Raw genomic sequence first — 19,179 nt, forward strand, 5'->3', positions numbered from 1 at the left:
GGAATACGCTATACGCAAGCATATTCTTGCAACCTGTGTTAGATGTGGCCCCTTAATTTGGAAACGTTTCTTTCACTTGTTACGCATTGTCACACACACCACATGAAGCCGTCACACCTTGGCTTATGTCTGCCTTCTTCACTCACGCCAATAGTTGAAAAACAAAGAGGGACTTTTCTACACAGGTCCGTCACAAAGCAAAAATACGCTAGGAAAACATGGGGTCCACGAAAACGCGGGGTCCACCACGGCATTCAAAATAGCGTACCTTGGAAGCAGTTGTACCACAAGGCGCCCTCGTGGGCTATCAAGCAAGGATACTTTAGGAGAGCTCTCGCTGTTTCTTTATGCTTGCAGCTGACGCACTGGATGATTAATGGCCTTCGGATTGCTTCTTATTTTTCGAGGTTCTGCTTACTACGTCATGGATTAAGCCGGACTGGCTTCTATAAAACGTATACATTTCGTTGCCTACTCTGTCCCACCGACAATTACGCTTCATTTTTGATAAGGTAGCTGGTTCGCTCAATCATGTAAATTGGCAATGCGCTGGTCTAGATTAGGTTTGCAATGATGTCACATTCACTTCTTTTGAAATTGAAGCTCTGCAGTAGAGGCATTGCGGGAAACCTCGAAGGTCTGGAGACATTGTTCGTGCAGCGTACGGTCGATACAGCAAATCAATGATCATGGTGCACAGTGGCTCTCTATGGCTGGCTAGAGGATAAGTTCCGTTTTGCTACTGTAAAATGTCTAATGTTCAGAGAAGCGTCAGATATATAGCCGGCAGTTCCTGCTTTTTAATGCATCATTCTCGCCGCGCTCATACTTTCGCGCAAAGTTTATGACCACTTAGCGTCAATTCTTCTGGTAGTAGCATGGATTATTTTTTCTTAGCTGCTAGAATTCTTTACCTTAGACACACCAAAACATATTTTAATCATTTTTCACGTTCCCTAAAGCGCCCATGATCTACGTGACATAAGGAGGCGCAGCCGCAAGTTGCCAAAACAAGACTTGTAATTTCTTTACACTGGAAGTCAGCTCATTTGCTTTTAATCATAAGTATAACGGTGCAGTATGCAACTCTAGAGACTAGATGAGCGCAAGTATTCTGGCGACCTTTGTCGAAGGTAAGGTGACATGAACTATTAGCCTGCTAAACCATTCACTCAAATAAGCGCCATAGAGTCGGGATTCCAAGATTACATTAGACAACAATATCGTTAATCTGTAAGACACTGAGGAACCGCATTCGCAAAGTTTTTTTTGGACAAGCTGGGGTCGGCCGCCTCAGCTAATGTCGTGTTCCCGGTGACTCTACAGCATCTTTTAAATAACGCTGTGGACATTGGTGAACGGAGTGTTTTGTGAATACGAGCGCTGATACTCAGTTCTGGACATTTTACGCTCGCAATCATCCAAGAGAGCGAACACGTTGTTTTGCGGCATGCATGCATACTAAAGCCCTCCTATAGAATTTTAATTAAAGCTATGCGGCGTTAATGACGTCCTAATTACAAATCTGCACATTGATCCGCTGAAACTAACCCTGCGGTGAAGTAATGGGCGTGAATTCGCTAAAGACAAATTAATCACCCGCGGGCGTCGACACATAATGGAGCAGCGGCTTGCCTGTGTGTACCCAGGAAACGAGGCACCTGTTGTACTGCGTGAAAAAGAAGTAGCAACAATAAAACGAACAAGGAGCCGGAGGACGCTTTAACGAATACCTGCAAAGAACCAAAGCTATAAAGGCAAGCGGGCAAGAAGACATTCAGAGTGGTAAAATACCTCGCTCTCTTTCATCACACCGCGAGAAATCATTTGAGGGCTCCGTGATAGATGACCGAAATAAAACGAAGCGATGTATCATAGCCACATCTGGTTTCGTTGTAGTAAGCGACGATGTCTGTTGCCCTTCTCCTTTGCCTTGCGATCGTGACCACGGTTGGTCCGCCCACCTCCCCGGCCTACCTAACTGGTTTGCTTCCCTTCTTCGGTAGTGCGATCGTCGTGCTGTGCTGCAACGGTACTTCATGTACTCCATGTACTCCATGTACTCCATGTGTTCCATTTGAGCACTTTCTATATTTCCATATTCTTTTCACGCCTCTGAGAGTCAGCCAATCAATTTCGATTCCTCGTTCTTTTTTGAAAAAAAAACTTTCGTATCTGTCAACAGTCCTTTCTCCACTCACGATTACTTCTGTAGAAATGAAATATGTATTAATCTTCGAGATACCTTATTATGAACGTTAATGGTCTCGTATAGGAGATGGCAGCAAGCTCGCACCAGGTAAGACGCAGCATTTTTGAGGAACAAAAGCTAAAATGGCTAGCTTAACCATAATTTAAGTGGTGGCATTCTTACGGCATGTTTGCCTTGTGATGTTTGCATTCTATGACATTTCTCACATGTCTCCACAGTGGTCGTAACAAAAATTGTGAGTTCTAATTGAAGTTGTTGTCTAGGTAAAACTGTAACCAAATCAAAATGTGCTTGATTTATAAAGGAACACAACGTCTATAGTGATGCATTTAGGACTTTTACTTTGTATTATTTAGAGTGTTATCATTTAAGGCACTACGCAATAGTTATCACTGTAATCGGATATATTACAGCGACAGCTTATATGTGGTAACTATTAAGGGCTCTAACGCTGCGGTTCAGTCCTTCTCCTACCTTTTTCATCGTGCGTTTTTCGTTCAGTTTGCGCTGTTTCATATGTGTACTACTAGACGTCGGCTTTCTGATGAGCACGGCGATTCAGGTTATCCATCAAGGTGGCTGGACGAAGCCTGTAAAAGTCATTTTGCCACCATTCGGGTGATTATCAGCTGTATAGTTCGATAATGCCACAGATAACCCACAAATGCTCAAACAAACGAGAGTTACACAAGTCAATTTAGTGGATGAGCTTGTGTCTCGTTAATCAAGACACAACTCGACTGTGACGGTCACAAGCAGCGCAGTCGTGAAATCAGATATTGGCACTTGTGTCTTACGGTCTTGTATAAATGCTTCATCAAATCTTCCAAATGCACTCGCTGGGACGACGTAAACCCCAGAACATGCCACGGTTATCACCCTGCACGTCAACGGCTAGGCACGAACGGCCGGTAATACTATAGAAATTTCCGACGTTTTAAACGTACCAGTAGCGTAATATCTGGAATACAACCACTTCGTCAGGAGAACTATGGTAGCACCAATGGCTCAGTACAGAACAGAAAAGCACGCGGCCTCGTTAGCATTGAAGTAATATTGGTTGAGGTTGTGCGCCATGGTCCTCGACCACCGCTTTAGAGCGTTTGCACTGCAATATACGAGATCACGTACTCCTTTCAACCTGTTCTTTGTTCAGCTGATAATATACCGCGGCCGAAGAGATACAAGCCCTAAGGTAAAAACGACCAGCCCAACAGGATGCATTATAGGAAGTAGATCTCGGCATGACATCGTAATCACAGAACATGATTAGAAAGAAATTACTATTACGATGATCAAGAGCATTATCTGCTTCTTTGTATGACGCGTCTCCGCCTTACATAATAATTCTCATTGTCGGCTTTTGTACCATGACTGGACATTTAATTAGCTTTTGGTTTGTTTTGCTGGTTTCCTTCCGAACTTTTTTCGATACGAACTATATTCGTCACCGCAAATTATTCACCACTTCTAATTTCATTATTTTTTACAGTCTTCGGAAGCTCTTTCATCCTGCGATAGGCAGTGCCTACCCTGCAAGCAGAAGTATCATTCATAAAGCACATGCCTGCGATAACGCATATTATGACATAAACGTTCGAGGTTCATAATTATATTTGCTGCGCTTCACTGGCCTAATCACTTAAGACGGACGGTAAGTAGAGAGTCTCTATTATAGTAATAATATTACCGACGTTGTTACCTGTCCGTTAATTGCGGCCTGCAACACGCACCTGCATGCGTTCGAACACAGTCTTCGCAACTCGCGCCAGACATACTCGCTTCAGCTAAGCAGCCCAGTGCACCGCTTTAACGCATAAATGACAGGCCCACAGTCGCACGCGTTAGTGATGTTTCGAAACCAGTCTCTACAGTGCGACCGAATTCCCGGGGGTACATGTCCTTCTCAAGCGAACGACATGACCTCGATTAGCTGTAACAGGCAGTCGAGCCAATCTGAAGTGAGCCGCGGGCGCATCTACGCCCATGGTACCTAGGAACAGTAAATACTTGTGTGGGAAAGCCTAACATACAGGTGCCGCGATTGCATCATACTTTCCATTTGACTTAGCTTTGCTAAGCAGGATGTCGAAACAGTTCGATTACGTAAACTGTAAGCTGTCAAGGATGACCACAGCTGCAACGAGCTCACGGTCGTAACCTAATTACGCACCATGATTCTGCAGCCTGCCTCACAAATTAGCCGTTGCCTGTTTAATCTACAACGGTGTTGAGTGCCCCAAAGACCGATAACAAGGTCTACGTAAGACCTGGCTCATTTTAGAACCAAGGTAATGTGTTACTTGTTTCTCGTTGTGCTAATACTCTCGGGAAGCGAAACACTTTGTCTGTTCAACAGTCTATCGCTCGCTTTCTGTCGCATAGTACACCTGACGCAGTTTCTTCCCTAAACCCACTTTCCTCCCCATCACCTAGGCTCACAAATTCCCACCCCAGTTGCAATCTATTTTCTGCCATCCACGCTACTTTCGTTACAACATCGTCGCACCGCTGACGCAGTCGTGCTTTTGACAGCAGTGGTACATTTTGCAGCCGGGGATGAAGTTAAAGGTGAACTTATCAGTTAATTGGTGCTTGTGGTTGGTGCCTGTCGCAAAAAATATAAGCTGGTACTCAAAGGCTCAACAATTTCGCTGGTTCTTGCCGTATATAATCGAACCCGCGAAAAGCATGCAAGTGCCAGAATTTACGGTTCGAGTGTCAAATATCAAGTTTAGGACTAGCCTCTAGTGACAGTATCACACCAGGAAAGGCACGGACCGCAGTTCTGCCTTTCCGTGGTAAGATTTGTTCAGGGCTATTCATTGGATAAATGTTAAAAAGTAGCACATTTATTTATTTATTTATTTATTTATTTATTTATTTATTTATTTATTTATTTATTTATTTATTTATTTATTTATTCATTTATTTATGTATTTATTTATTTATTGTCACTTAATCGTAGGCTATGTTCCAGTTCCAGCTCTTAAGTTTGTATAGCCTTTGACTCCTTGCTTTTTGCAGCATCGTTGTATTAAGTTCTTACAAACCGACAAAAACACGCACAAAAAAAGTCTCGGTAATAAACACTGTTACAGTCATTTTAAGTATGTTACCCAATTTGAAATCGCCTCCTATAATGTGACTTCCTGACCTTTACTAGCATTGAGTGTTGCTGTCCTTTGTTCACGTACTCCTAGTTCATATTTCTCAAGCTCTTTTAGCGTTAATACTACCGTGTAATTGGATTTACAATGTAAACAATAATAATGTTCTTTCTATAGAAACAACATTCTTTTTCCCACTTTTGTCTGTTCCCTCGGATGCATAGGCCATAAATATGATCATGTAAGTACGAAACATCTTAGCCTTGAGGAATCCCACTGCGATGCGCCACATTATTTATATTTGCTTATGAAATGATGAAGGCTCAAACAGCTAACAGCTCTTCTTGAGTTCAAGCAGTAACATTTATCAAATACAAAATGTAACAATAAGAGAAATACACCTCGCCGCACGTTTGGCTGGGACATGCATTGTTTAAAGAGAGAAAAGGCTGGAACGGTCCGCGAAGCCTGGAAATGATAACCATGATAATGCTTCCAGCTCAACGCACGCTGTATGCGCGCGTCCAAGGTTCGTTCCATTTCCTTGCGGGTTCTACTTCAGGTGTAACTGAAGTCAGGCCTGGGGTAGCAATTATTCCAGAGCAGCGAGTGTTTCTGACCTGGTGACTCGTGCTAGGACCACCGCTAATAGCCCATCAAAACCCTAATCATATCCACATTTCTGTAAGACCACACGCGTCATCTTTCCTTCCCTCCTCTCCCTCCCTGTGATCTTTGTTTTCCCCTTTTCCCTTCCCTCGGTGTAGGGTAGCCAGCTGGACGTTATTCTGGTTAACCTCCTTGCCTTCTATTTTTCTCTTTCCTCCTAATCATATGCGCAAGTAAGCGAGCCCGCCTACTGACTACCATAAATTATTCTCCGTTATCGCTGAACAGATATAGTTTTATATAAATCGTTCGTTAGAAAAATTTAACAAAGGAAGAATTTTATTCCATTTACTCATGGGCCATTTCTGTGGTGTCCTATAGTTACGTGTTACTTTGGTAGTGCATTTTTATATTCGTCTTCATTTTTTTTCGGTGGCCTTCTAAAACGCTGATCGTTAATCATAGTGGTTTATTTAGGCTTTTAGAGGAGAAACTTTTTGCTGAGGAAGATTGTTATAGAGCTCATGCACTGGCTTTTCACCTTAATCTTAAAGTCCCCGTTGTACCGCTGAGTTCGGAAAATCGCTCAACTTTTCCGGTTTTGGACGCATGGGCTGAACGTTTCTCGTCGTACACAGTTGATTAAAAAAGGAAGCGCATGGTCGATGCGTAGTGTGCCACACGCCCGTAAGAGAAAACGACGTACTAATCGTGCTTTAAGCTAGGGGAATGACATCGATATAAGATGTAAGTAGTGTAGGTTCACAATGAGTCCTTGACCTTCGCGAGCTGTCAGTTTTCTTTTACATCTTGACGAGCGTCCGAAAGCGTCCCTCAGAAGTCGCACAGGGTCCACAGCATGCAGCAGGAAAAAAAACACCGCCTTTTCAACCCGTGAACGTGGACGTACAGCGACGCTGTTGCCGACGTTAGACAAGCACCACCACCAGGAGCAACTTACGTCACGCACGCACGCACGCGTGTATAAGTGCAGCGTACATGCTCAGTGCTCGAAGCCCTCTGACAAGCGGAAATGCCTTATTTCACTAATTCAATTTGTGAAACTAAGCTGCGCAAGAGAACTTGCTATGTACGACTTGCACACAAGCTGCAGACATGATAGCTTCGGCTTGCAATTCGAATATGCGAGAAAACTTACTTCTTTTGCGGGGAAACTCAATGATACAGCCATTTTCAAGCTACTATTAGAGGTCTGAGTGGGCGCTGCCTTTAGGTGGAGGTACGATTTTTGGACAGTGTTTGCCATAATGTGGATTACAGTCGCAGCACACGCTTTGCGACGATGCAACGGGCAGAGCGCCGACGCATAAAACGCAGACACATTATGCGCACGCGCACGCCGCATGCGCACCCACCTGTGCGAAAGTGCAGAATACGTCCACATTATCCCAGGCCCTTCGCCAAGCACAAGTGCGTTGCTGAACTAACTCAACTTCTCAAATTCAACTGTTTCGGAAAATTGGTAAAGGATGACATAAATACAAGCAGCAGACATGATAGATTCGGAATGTAATTCGGATATACGACCATACCGGTACCCTCACGTGATGATATCAGATGATGACTTAATCTGATGAACACCCGTGTACTTAGATTTAGGTGCACTTTAAAGAACCCCAGGTGGCCGAAATTTCCGGAGGCCTCCACTACGGCGTGCCTCATAATCAGAAAGTGGTTTTGGCACGTAAAACCCCATAATTTCATTTCTTTTTTTTGATGGCGTCATCGCAAAAAAGGTGACGTCACGCGATGATGTCTTTGTCAATTTATGATCTTACCTGATGACTTCGCGTGATGCCTCTTGGAAAAGGAGCACACTGTGCGTTTCCGGCTTCTTTCCAATGTTTCCGGGCCGGCCATAATTTTTGTGTTAGCACTTCGCACGCGGACACGACATATCCCGATCAACTAGAGACTAACGGTTTTGCTGTAAAAAGATCATCGATGGGTAAAATGTGCTGGGCAGGACAAAATTACGATATTATGTATCCCGTAGAGAAAGCGTTAACTTTTATTTCAAATCAACAAGATTTGAGACCGGCGGATTTTTAGTGGGTCTGGGCACCTGCCGCGGACGCGGTTCCGAGACCTTGTCTCGAAGTGGCTTCCTCGGCTCTCTGGACGGCCCAGAGTTGTGCTGTCAGGTCAGAGCTGAGCAGTGCGGTCATCCAGCGTGACTGGAGGCTGGCGGTGGAAGAGACGGAGGGGTCGGCACTGCCCGACTTGTTTGTTAGGTCCTGTCACTCCCATAACATATGATTTAGTGTGGCAACCTCGCCACACGATGTGCATCTGTTTGTAGTGTACATGTCTGGATACATGGCGTGCATGAGTCTGGGGTTTCTCTAAGAGTCTGTTTGTAATTGTCTGAGGTGTACTGCTTGCGTCCTGTCTAACCTAGCGTGAGGGAATGGGTATATGCGTCTTTATAATTGGTAGTGTGCCGTGATGTCGTGAAAACTGGTCATACGATCCTCCCATGCCCAGACGTTTGCAGTTCCCCACGGGGGCTCTTCCTCCGATGCTGCTCGGTGAGTCAGGCCTCGAGCAACGCTGTGAACTGCTTCGTTGGGGGTGCTCATTCCAGTGTGTGCCGGGATCCATAGCAAATGCCTTCGGTTATCAACGTCGGCCTCTCCCTGGTGTATGGGATGTCGCTAGAGTGTCTGATACGCCTCTTGCGAGATGCGCCCATTTGCAAAATTATGTATCCCGTAACTTTTTTTGTTTTTCCAATATTATGTGTCCCGTAACCTTAAAATAGCTGTTGACTCTAATATAAGGATGCAGTCGTATTTCACTGAGAAGCTTTCTGTCAACTCATAGTGCCAGTATCCATGGAATCCGTTCTAGAAAGTAAGCAAGAGATCAATTTTACTTACAAATGGTTCTTTGTGTGAAGCGTAAGCGCATGTAGCATCTCCTTGTGCGATGATCTTGGGTTGCTTAATTATCTAGGTGTTTTATAAGTACTGCATGAAAAGTCGTCAGAGCATCAGCTGAAGGAAAAGAGAACTGGTTCCCAAAAATGATGTGCTGCAGCGGATTTGAAGCCGTCTATTTCCTAAATGAGAATGACACACACAGTTAAGCTATATTTTGTGTCTATATTTTGTTTACATTGCGATGTATATGAGCGAAATGATTCTCACGAAGCAAATGCATGGGAAGGCTGGGAAATTTTTTTTCACTAAGTGAATTCTTACCGTGACAGTGCCCTAATATAAATCTATAAGTGTGGTCAAACGCATGTGTCACGTATATTCTCTTAAATTACTCCAACAGTAAGCAGCTGTACAATAAAAAGTATAATAGAGAACGTACCGTACTGTTTACAAGGCAAGGCAGCAGAAAGAAATGACTGTCACTGCAAAAGTGCAACATTATATCTTTGGTGTAGTTACTCACTGACGCACTGGAGAACACTGCCAAAAATAATACCGGACATCGTGGCAAAATCATGCCAACTTCTCTGTGCTCAAACCAGCTTCTCATGAAATTCCTTTGGAAACTAAATTGCCAGCTATTGGCTCAGTTTTTTACTTATACACACAAAAAGCGAATAAAAGGACACTGTACAGATTAATGCCGTGAACAGAGCATACTTTTGCTTTTCCAGTTGCTAATTTTTTCCTTACAAAATTATCAGCTGGCAACAGTCCTTCTATAACAGCGTACCTAATAACGACATACGTGAGCGTACCTAATAACGGAATCTTATTGGTAACGAATTTATGCCCGCAGTAAAGAGAAAATAGTTTTTTCTTACAAGTGTGAGTGTTAAGGCGGTCCTTTCAAGAAAGATGATCATGATCAGTCTGCTCCGGTAAACTTGTTGCAGCGCAAACAAGCATAGTATTGGCTGCCAAGTTCAATATGAATACATTGACAGAAAATAGAGCTCTGCGTTGGCTCTGCTGTCACAAAGATGAATATATTTTAGTCCTGTGTCAGCCACTGTGCTTGAGAAATAACTTCTAGTTATATAGTTCCATGCACGCGCTCAAAGATTCCATTATTTTGATCGTCATCAACATCGAACAGAACGATGACCCAGACGACACCTACAAGTGTTCCTTACAACACTTCTTTTTATTTTATTATGCATGGCCATCCCCGTTAGCCTATAATTTTTCCTGGTGACACCAGGGGCCCTTTGAAGACACAATCGAATATTATGCAAATGAACGCGGGCCTGGTTGTTTTGTTCATATAGGAAGTCAGGCCCTATCCAATGCCGTATCCCCCCGTCAGGCAGGGAGGTACGATCTCTCCAATGCTATTCACAGCATGTTTACAGGAGGTATTCAGAGACCTGGATTGGGAAGAATTGGGGATAAGAGTTAATGGAGAATACCTTAGTAATTTGCGATTCGCTGATGATATTGCCTTGCTTAGTAACTCAGGGGACCAACTGCAATGCATGCTCACTGACCTAGAGAGGCAAAGCCGAAGGGTGGGTCTAAAAATTAATCTGCAGAAAAGTAAAGTAATGTTTAACAGTCTCGGAAGGGAACAGCAGTTTTCAATAGGTAGTGAGGCATTGGAAGTGGTAAGGGAATACATCTACTTAGGACAGGTAGTGACTGCGGATCCGGATCATGAGACTGAAATAATCAGAAGAATAAGAATGGGATGGGGTGCGTTTGGCAGGCATTCTCAGATCATGAACAGCAGGTTGCCATTATCCCTCAAGAGAAAAGTGTATGATAGCTGTGTCTTACCAGTACTCACCTACGAGGCAGAAACCTGGAGGCTTACGAAAAGGGTTCTACTCAAATTGAGGACGACGCAACGAGCTATGGAAAGAAGAATGATAGGTGTAACGTTAAGGGATAAAAAAAGAGCAGATTGGGTGAGGGAACAAACGCGAGTTAATGATATCTTAGTTGAAATCAAGAAAAAGAAATGGACATGGGCAGGACACGTAATGAGGAGGGAAGATAACCGATGGTCATTAAGTGTTACGGAATGGATTCCAAGGGAAGGAAAGCGCAGCAGAGGGCGGCAGAAAGTTAGGTGGGCGGATGAAATTAAGAAGTTTGCAGGGACAACATGGCCACAATTAGCACATGACTGGGGTAGTTGGAGAAGTCCCTGCAGTCCCTGAAGGCCTTTGCCCTGCAGTGGGCATAACCAGGCTGATGATGATGATCATCATCATCATCTTTCCGCATTTTCCACCCCGTCGTTCTCACTGCATTGTAATATTGCTGTCTACACCCCGCCATTTTTGAGCCATCGTCGTCATACCGCCATCCTCATTTCATCGTGGTCAGTCTGTCGTCACCATTCCATTGTCATCATGTCATTCGGATCATCAGGTAGTTCATCGTCGCTACGTTGCAGTAGTGATTCTGTACTCGCCATGTGTTGTCGCCACACCATCGTTATCGTCGTCGTTGCATTATCATTGTTTGATTCTGATCCTGCTGTGGTCATAATCCCAGCTTATTGTTGTTTTTCGTCCCCCTATCAGCATTTCGCCGTTGTCATCATACCATCAGCATCATTCTAGCAGCGGCATAACGTTTTCGTCTCGTTATTATCGTCACATCATTATCATCATACAGTCATCGCCACTCCGGCGTCGTCATCTATTGTTCATCATGAAATCATCGTCACACCAATGTTGCCATACCAATGTTATCACTCCAGCGTAATCGAATCTCCTAGTCATCGCGCCGCCTTCGTCAAACCATCGCCGTCACTAAAACGTCTTAATCCCGTTGTCTTTCTCCGTCGTCATCACTTGAACGTCGTACTTCCGTTGTCATCGCACGGTCATCTTTATGGTGTCATGGTCGTTCCATCACCGTCATTCCTTCGCCATCGTGCAGGGCATGTGGATGATCGAATGCAACAAGTTTAAGTTCAGTGAGATGTTTATCAGTGGAAATATCAAAATCGTTTTCGTGTGGTCTCTGCTTGGAAATGGTCTATAAACAGGAACAGCGTTCAAAGCCTAATCAAGTGCACCAAGATATCATTTGCACTACCCAGCCTATTTCTTTGTTCACCACCACATTGCTGTATAGTGCTGTCAAAACTTCGTTAAAACTTCAGCGCAACAAGCCTATAGCGGCATCGATGTCATACTCTGTGCTTTCGCAAAGGTACCGTACCCGCCGCGGTAGTGCAGTGGCTACGGCGTTGCACTGCTGAGCTTGAGGTCGGGGTTCGGTTCCAACCACGGACTCATGATTTCGAGGGCGATATACAAAGTCGTTTGTTTTGTTAAATTTAGGCATGCGTTCAAGACTCCAGGAGGTCAACATCGTACCCGAGTCGTTCACTGCAACGTGCCTCGTAATCAGATGGTGGTTTTGTCATTCAAGACCCTAGAAACTAACGGCTTACAAACTTGCCACGATGTTATGTTTATCTATAACAGAGAGATAAGTGGACGGAACAGAATTCGGCTGCTCCGACCGCGACCCAAACCTGCGACAAGAGCAACTTGCTTGCTGCAGCAGACAACAAAACTGAGACAAATTACGACTGAGGTTACCTGGATAACTACTTTTGTAGGCATTACCCTCTGAAATCGTGCTCTGCGGCTTGATTAAAAACCATGGCCCCCGCACCTGCACTCCACCGTGTGAACCCTCTACCCCCTCCCCCCCCAAAAAAAAGAATTCGTAAGTAACAACCTAAAAAAAATATACCTGTATATTTTTTTCAATAAAACTCCCGAAAGAAGGCTGTAAATGTGAAAGCGAAAGAAGAAACGTCCCCTTGCCACTTTGTGCTGTACGGGATAGCGAAACTAGCCCCCTGGTGCAGCTTCGATAGCGCATTATTTCGATCTTTTTAAATATTGCATTGATATTGCCTTCTTTTGATATTGGCCTTCTGCTCCTCAAGCGCGTCCAGCACAAAAGCCGTGGCAAGTGCCAGAACCAGAAGCAAAAATTTACTGTTGTCACCTCAGAGCCTGGCACTCGTTTGTCATATTCTTTTTCTCGCTTTAGTGAGCCTTCCTTAACCTATCCTAGCAGCTGCCATTTCTTTCTTTGCCACTTTCCCCAACGAGGGACAGTTTCTCTGCCACCCGCCTTTTCGAATAGTGGTTCTGCCCTCTCTCCTTGGCTTTCCTTCGGTCACTTTATCCTCGTCGTACCTTACCTAGAGGGGGCGTCTTCCTCGACGAGCGCAATCATTTCTTGGTGATTCCTGGGAAGTCATCCATCTCGGCCAGCCATTTTCCTTCCACGGACCACCGCCAGAACGCTTCTTTCATTTCTTGGCTCTTCCAGCCTTTGTCGTCTTTAACCAGTTCGGTTCCACGAGGAATTCCGAACTTTCCTCTAAGACGATAATATTACCGAGGAAAGTTTTCCTTTTGTAACCTGTACTACCATATTTCTCCTGCGTGACAATAAAGTAGTTCTCTTCACAGCACGAGGCGCGCTTTAAATGACGGGTTAAAGAACGTTGAAGAGTTTCCTTTCGGAATACTTCTTTGCTCCACAGTTTGATTTACAGCACGGTGAAGCGTGTTATTTGGCCTTCACAATGTAATACACTGCTGCAGGAGTCTACTCGTTACCCGCGTTACGGGCGGCGGGATCTCGCCTCTAGAAAGCAAGTTACCGCATTTCTCATGCATCTTAAGAAAAAGAAATTCTTGCGAACATGTTCAAGTAAAAGCCCATTCAATCTCTAGACGTCTGTTTCCACAAGATCACGCGCCCGTGGCGTAACTCCATGTTCGCCACGCTCCAGGCATATGTCGGGTAGGCAGGCGTTAACAACAACGAGACAGTGGCTTGGAAGGGGTCACCATTCGACGCTGGCATTTTTATGCTCCCGTCGTTCCTGCAAATATCGCCCTGCCGAAAGCGTTTGGCGCAAACTGTCGACCGTGACGGCAGTAAAAATAAACGCACAGAAAAATAAATTCAACGAACAGTGCACTTTGAAGTTTGGAAGGAGGAGATGCTGAAGAAAGACAGGAATCTCATGGATAATGCGAACAACGCCACTTTTGCCGTATAGTGTGCAATGGTGATGTGTCCTCGCGTTTCGGGTTAAAGACGATTGCCAATACTCGAGCTGAAATATGATATAGGAATTTCGAGGCTCCTTCTCTGATATGTTGGGCATTGCCGTTGTGTCCGGAGGTGGCAGGATAGCGTTCCTTTTTGTTCGTTCTTTTTTCCTAGAATGAATTCTAACGAGTGTTTCATTCTTACATAAAACTCCTTTCCGAGTGAAAGGCTTGATCCTGTGCTGAAGGCGTCTTCGCCATATTAGTTTGCGCCTCTGGTGATCCCGACATGGTCTTTGTCGTGACCATGCTTTTTTGTACGTGTGCTGCTGTAAAATTACCTGCCTCTTTGTTTTGTTTTTTTCAGACAAAGCATAAACTACGGTTGTGACTGAGGCACAGTGCTTTCATGTGTCGTGAAGTAAGACTTTGCGCTTAGAAATTTTATTATCGAGTCTTTACGTGTCGCGCGTTGGTTGCAGTCATTTCTTGATAGTTACAGGTATTTCGTAGGTTTCCGATTCCAAAAGTACGGAATCGACACCCAAGTCCTACACACAGCAATCGACCCGAGCAGCGGTTGAATATGGCTAGCTGAGGCAACTCAGGATGTGTCGATTGCGACCCGCATTGATGATGTCTCATAATGTTTTTCATTATTCCTATTCTGTGAAAATGAGTAGCCGTCCCCATCATAATGCGCCTAAGTATCTACATAAATGTTTTTAATTTTCTTAATCAAAAATGGCGAGGAAGAGAACAGGTAGATGACTAATTTCTCAAGAAGATAGTGACCATCGTGGCTTCAATAATTTCAAATATTTTTTGGAAGGTCGACGACGGTGTTCAGATAATCTGATAATTTGTCACATTTCAATTTCAATAACAAAATGTGTTATTCAAATCTCGCTTGAAACATGCAATGGCTGTAAATTTTCTAAATGTGCATGAGTCCGCAAGCATACCCCAGAAGCCTGAGTCCACCGAAAACCAAAATATTTAATATACGTTTTCTCTCTAACAAAAACGAAGGCGCATAAATTTGTGAATACTGTTTCAACACTTTAAAAAAATATTGCATTGATCTCTAACCTAACGTATAATAAGCCGTAATGCGTGAAATAAAATTTTCGTCAGATTTTATTACGTTGCCTTGAAGAATTTAAAGCACGCATGCTGTTAGACGGGTGTGCTTTACATTTCCGATGTATCGCCGACTTATTAACCTTTATGGGTCAAAAGAAAGCAGGTTTGTATTCGTCATAAATATTCGGGCAGTACTCATCTGCGATGCGTATCAAAGTATGTGAATGAGAACCTTTAAAGACCAAAATAAATATATTTTGCACTGAATACGCCTCGCTAGGGAAATCTGGGTGAGCTATATAATATCTATGGCGGGTCTGCGCAAGCGAGCACTGAGAAATACAGACGCGTAAATGCGCCTAAGAAAGGAGGCCGAAACAAAGGACGACACACACGTAGTGCATGTGCGCCTTTTCCTTCCTTTCATCCTTGTTTTTAGGCCTATTCACACGCGTGAAATGGTGAACCAACTCACACAAATGACTGTGCTGACAAACTGAGAATGAATCGTTACTTCACGTGGAACTTCCTGTCGAGGCGCATAGAGCGCGACTGGATTGCTTGAGGATTTCATGTGAAGCGAGTTCAGTTCGTGCCAATGCCGGAGAAATTAAAAAGCACCTCCTTTAACTTATTGAGGACTTGGGGGAACCTGTCTGACATAGTATGACAATGCCAAGAATTAGATTCGGATTAAATGTTGTTACGTCAGAGTTCTACGTAAATGTAGACTCAAGCAAATCGTGACGCCAGACGCATAATTGGTGGAGGCAACCGGGCAACGGCAAATAGCATTTACGAAACATAAGTTTTACCCGCCGTGGTTGCTCAGTGGCTATGGTGTTGGGCTGCTGAGCACGAGGTCGCGGGATCGAATCCCGGCCACGGCGGCCGCATTTCGATGGGGGCGAAATGCGAAAACACCCGTGTGCTTAGATTTAGGTGCACGTTAAAGAACCCCAGGTGGTCAAAATTTCCGGAGTCCTCCACTACGGCGTGCCTCATAATCAGAAAGTGGTTTTGGCACGTAAAACCCCAAATATTATTATTATTATTATATGAAACATAAGTTTTGTGAAATCTACCGCTGATATAAACGTAGACCCTCAACTTAAGTAGTTGCAGTCGCCAGTCACATAAGTCTTTGTTTCTTTTTTAAATCTAGCACCCAACTTAGAAGCACAGTTTCCCTTACCGCACTATGCTCGTTATAGAAAAGCGCACATTCCTGAAGTATTTCTACTAGTCTTTATTTTACTGAGTACCATCGGAACTCGAAGCAATCCGTATTTCAGTGTCTGCGTGGAGATTCCTTGCTTCTTTCCTCATTTCTTTCAGATGCAATGGAATCAGCCCATTCGTCACATGCGTGTTGCGTTACTTAGTAGATTCTGTTCATTTTTTTCCCTGGATGCGGGCTTATTTCTCATCGCTTCATTTAAATATATAAAGAAAGAGCTTGCGATGATATTTTGAGGCGGTTTCGTATCCCGCCAATGCGCTTTAATTGTATCAGTTATTAAGAAATGCGGTTACAACATTCTTGTACGTTACCCACCATGGTTGCTCAGTACCCGCCGTGGTTGCTCAGTGGCTATGGTGTTGGGCTGCTGAGCACGAGGTCGCGGGGTCGAATCCCGGCCACGGCGGCCGCATTTCGATGGGGGCGAAATGAGAAAACACCCGTGTGCTTAGATTTAGGTGCACGTTAAAGAACCCCAGGTGGTCAAAATTTCCGGAGTCCTCCACTACGGCATGCCTCATAATCAGAAAGTGGTTTAGGCACGTAAAACCCCAAATATCATTATTATTATGGTTTCTTAGTGGCTATGGTGTTGGGCTGCTAAGCACGAGGTTGCGGTATCGAATCCCGGACACGGCGGCCGCATTTCGATGGGGGCGAAATGCGAAAACACCCGTGTACTTTGATTTAGGTGCACGTTAAGGAACCCCAGGTGGTCAAAATTTCTGCAGTCCCCCACCACGGCGTGCCTCATAACGAGAAAGTGGTTTTGGCACGTAAAACGCCATAATTTAATTTAATTATAAAATTCTTGTACGTTCTTCGCTGCTGACTTGACCATTCCTAAATATGAACACTTGTCAGCGCTTTTAAGTCGGGAAAAGAATTGACTTATTAATCCTTTCCTGCCGCGTTATGAATGAAATGTATTAAACAACGTATACAAAACGTACAACGTACAGTCGCTATTTTCGCAGTATTACAAGAGCCGGCACTGAAGAGGTAAGAACATTCTCATTTCCTTAAACCGTTATACCAAATGCTTGACTAAGAAAAGTGGATTCGCGAATCCATCCTGTTGATGCGATGCCGAAATGAGGTAGGAGGGCTCTTATGGTATTTCCGTACAAGTTGCACTAAAAGAAATGAATGATTTCTAAAGACTGTTTTCCTTCACAAAAAAAGGATCGTTCGTTCATCTGAAACCCATTACAGCGAAGTCTTTTTCAAGAACTGATGCAAACAGGCGCAGTTGATGGGCGAGTTTTTGAAATTGCATTCAATGCAGACCTATGTTGGAAACAATGTTGAAACTGTTGCAGAACTTCAAATCAGAACACTGCAGGTATAAGAATTATTTTAAAACTGCAGAGGCCATAGGAAAAGGCAGGGAACAGGGCCGCTATAACATCTAACTATTCCAAACTGTTTCTAGCGGGAATCGGGGGCATGAATTTATCTATTTGCCGATAATCACAATTTTTGCGGGGCAGTATAACGTTTGAGCCCTTTCAGCACGTATTCGGCATATTTAACTACCTGCTGCACACCGCCGTGACTTTTGGCCAGCCACCGCAAGGTAAAGGAAGGCGAACCAATCGCAGACGACGCTTCCACCCTCCTCATCCGGTTATCTACTTTCGCTGTACTGGCTCGGCCGACGCCTACTGATAGCAGGTCTATGCACTCTGCTTTATGATGCAGCCCTACTTGGACCAAAATTTCCATTTCCAAGTCCGGTAGAACGGAAGTGGTGACGTCAAAATCATCATGGCTTACTCGGGAGCCTCCCCATTTGATAATATGACAGTAGAACAAGTTAGCACGACGTCATGACTAGGAGGCTTTCGCTCGGCCTCCCCGAAACCTTCTGAACTTCAGCGTGGTCCTCACTTCTTGTCATATAAGAAAAAGCGTACAATGGAGGCAGTGCTATTTGCTCTGAAAGGAAACAAACATACCCTCCTCTAAACGAGGACGGCGTTTGATTGCGCTCTTCAAACAATTCTGCCTGCCACGGCCCGATGCTTGCGTTGGTGATTCAGTACATTTAACGTCACGAGATTGCAATAGCTTTGCGGCATAGGGCCCCACATAATTTTTTTTCGAGTGCTCAAATTTCAGAGCAAGTGCCGCTGTATTGCGCTTTCTAGCCAGAAACACTTGCCAGAAACACTTGAACATATATTTTGCGTGTGTCCCGCGTACGCGCAAGAACGACAGCAACTTGTCTCTTCCACAGCAAAGATCCATGAGAGACCGCTGTCGGACGAGTTTCTTTTAGGTCCTTGGCCTAATGCAACCAGCGCAGCCCTGGTAACAACAGCCGCTATAGCTTTTCTCCAAGCCACTGGGCTGGACACACGGCTTTAGAGATACCACAACTCTGTGAATTTGTATATACGCATCTCTTCCTTATACCATCATCATTCATCAGCCCTTTCCCTCCCCGTCCCTTTTCCCCAGAGTAGAGTAGCAGGCCAGAGCAAGTTATAGCTCAGGCCGACCTCTCTGCCCTTTTGTAAATAAATTTCTCTCTCCCTCTCTACATTTTGCCACCTTCCATTTGTAAGTTTATATCCCCTCCATGCTTTTATTTGATGATGACGGTGATGACGGCGACGATTGTGATGATGATGGTAGTGATGATGATGATTATTATTATTATTATAACTTTCATAATAATAGAATAAGAGGATGAAGAACTACAGAAGTTTAAACACCCTTGAATTATCACCTATCATGAGAGAAGAAACAAAGATACGAAGGAAAACATAGGGAAATTATTTGTAATCACTGTTTGGAATAAAGAAATGATAACTTAATGGCTATGAAAGGGGATGAAAAAACAACTTGCCGCAGGTGGCCTAGGATCCCACATCTTCGCATTACGTGTGCGATGCTA

Source organism: Dermacentor variabilis, chromosome 5 (genome assembly GCF_050947875.1).
Source record: "Dermacentor variabilis isolate Ectoservices chromosome 5, ASM5094787v1, whole genome shotgun sequence".
Taxonomy (NCBI): Eukaryota; Metazoa; Arthropoda; class Arachnida; order Ixodida; family Ixodidae; genus Dermacentor; species Dermacentor variabilis.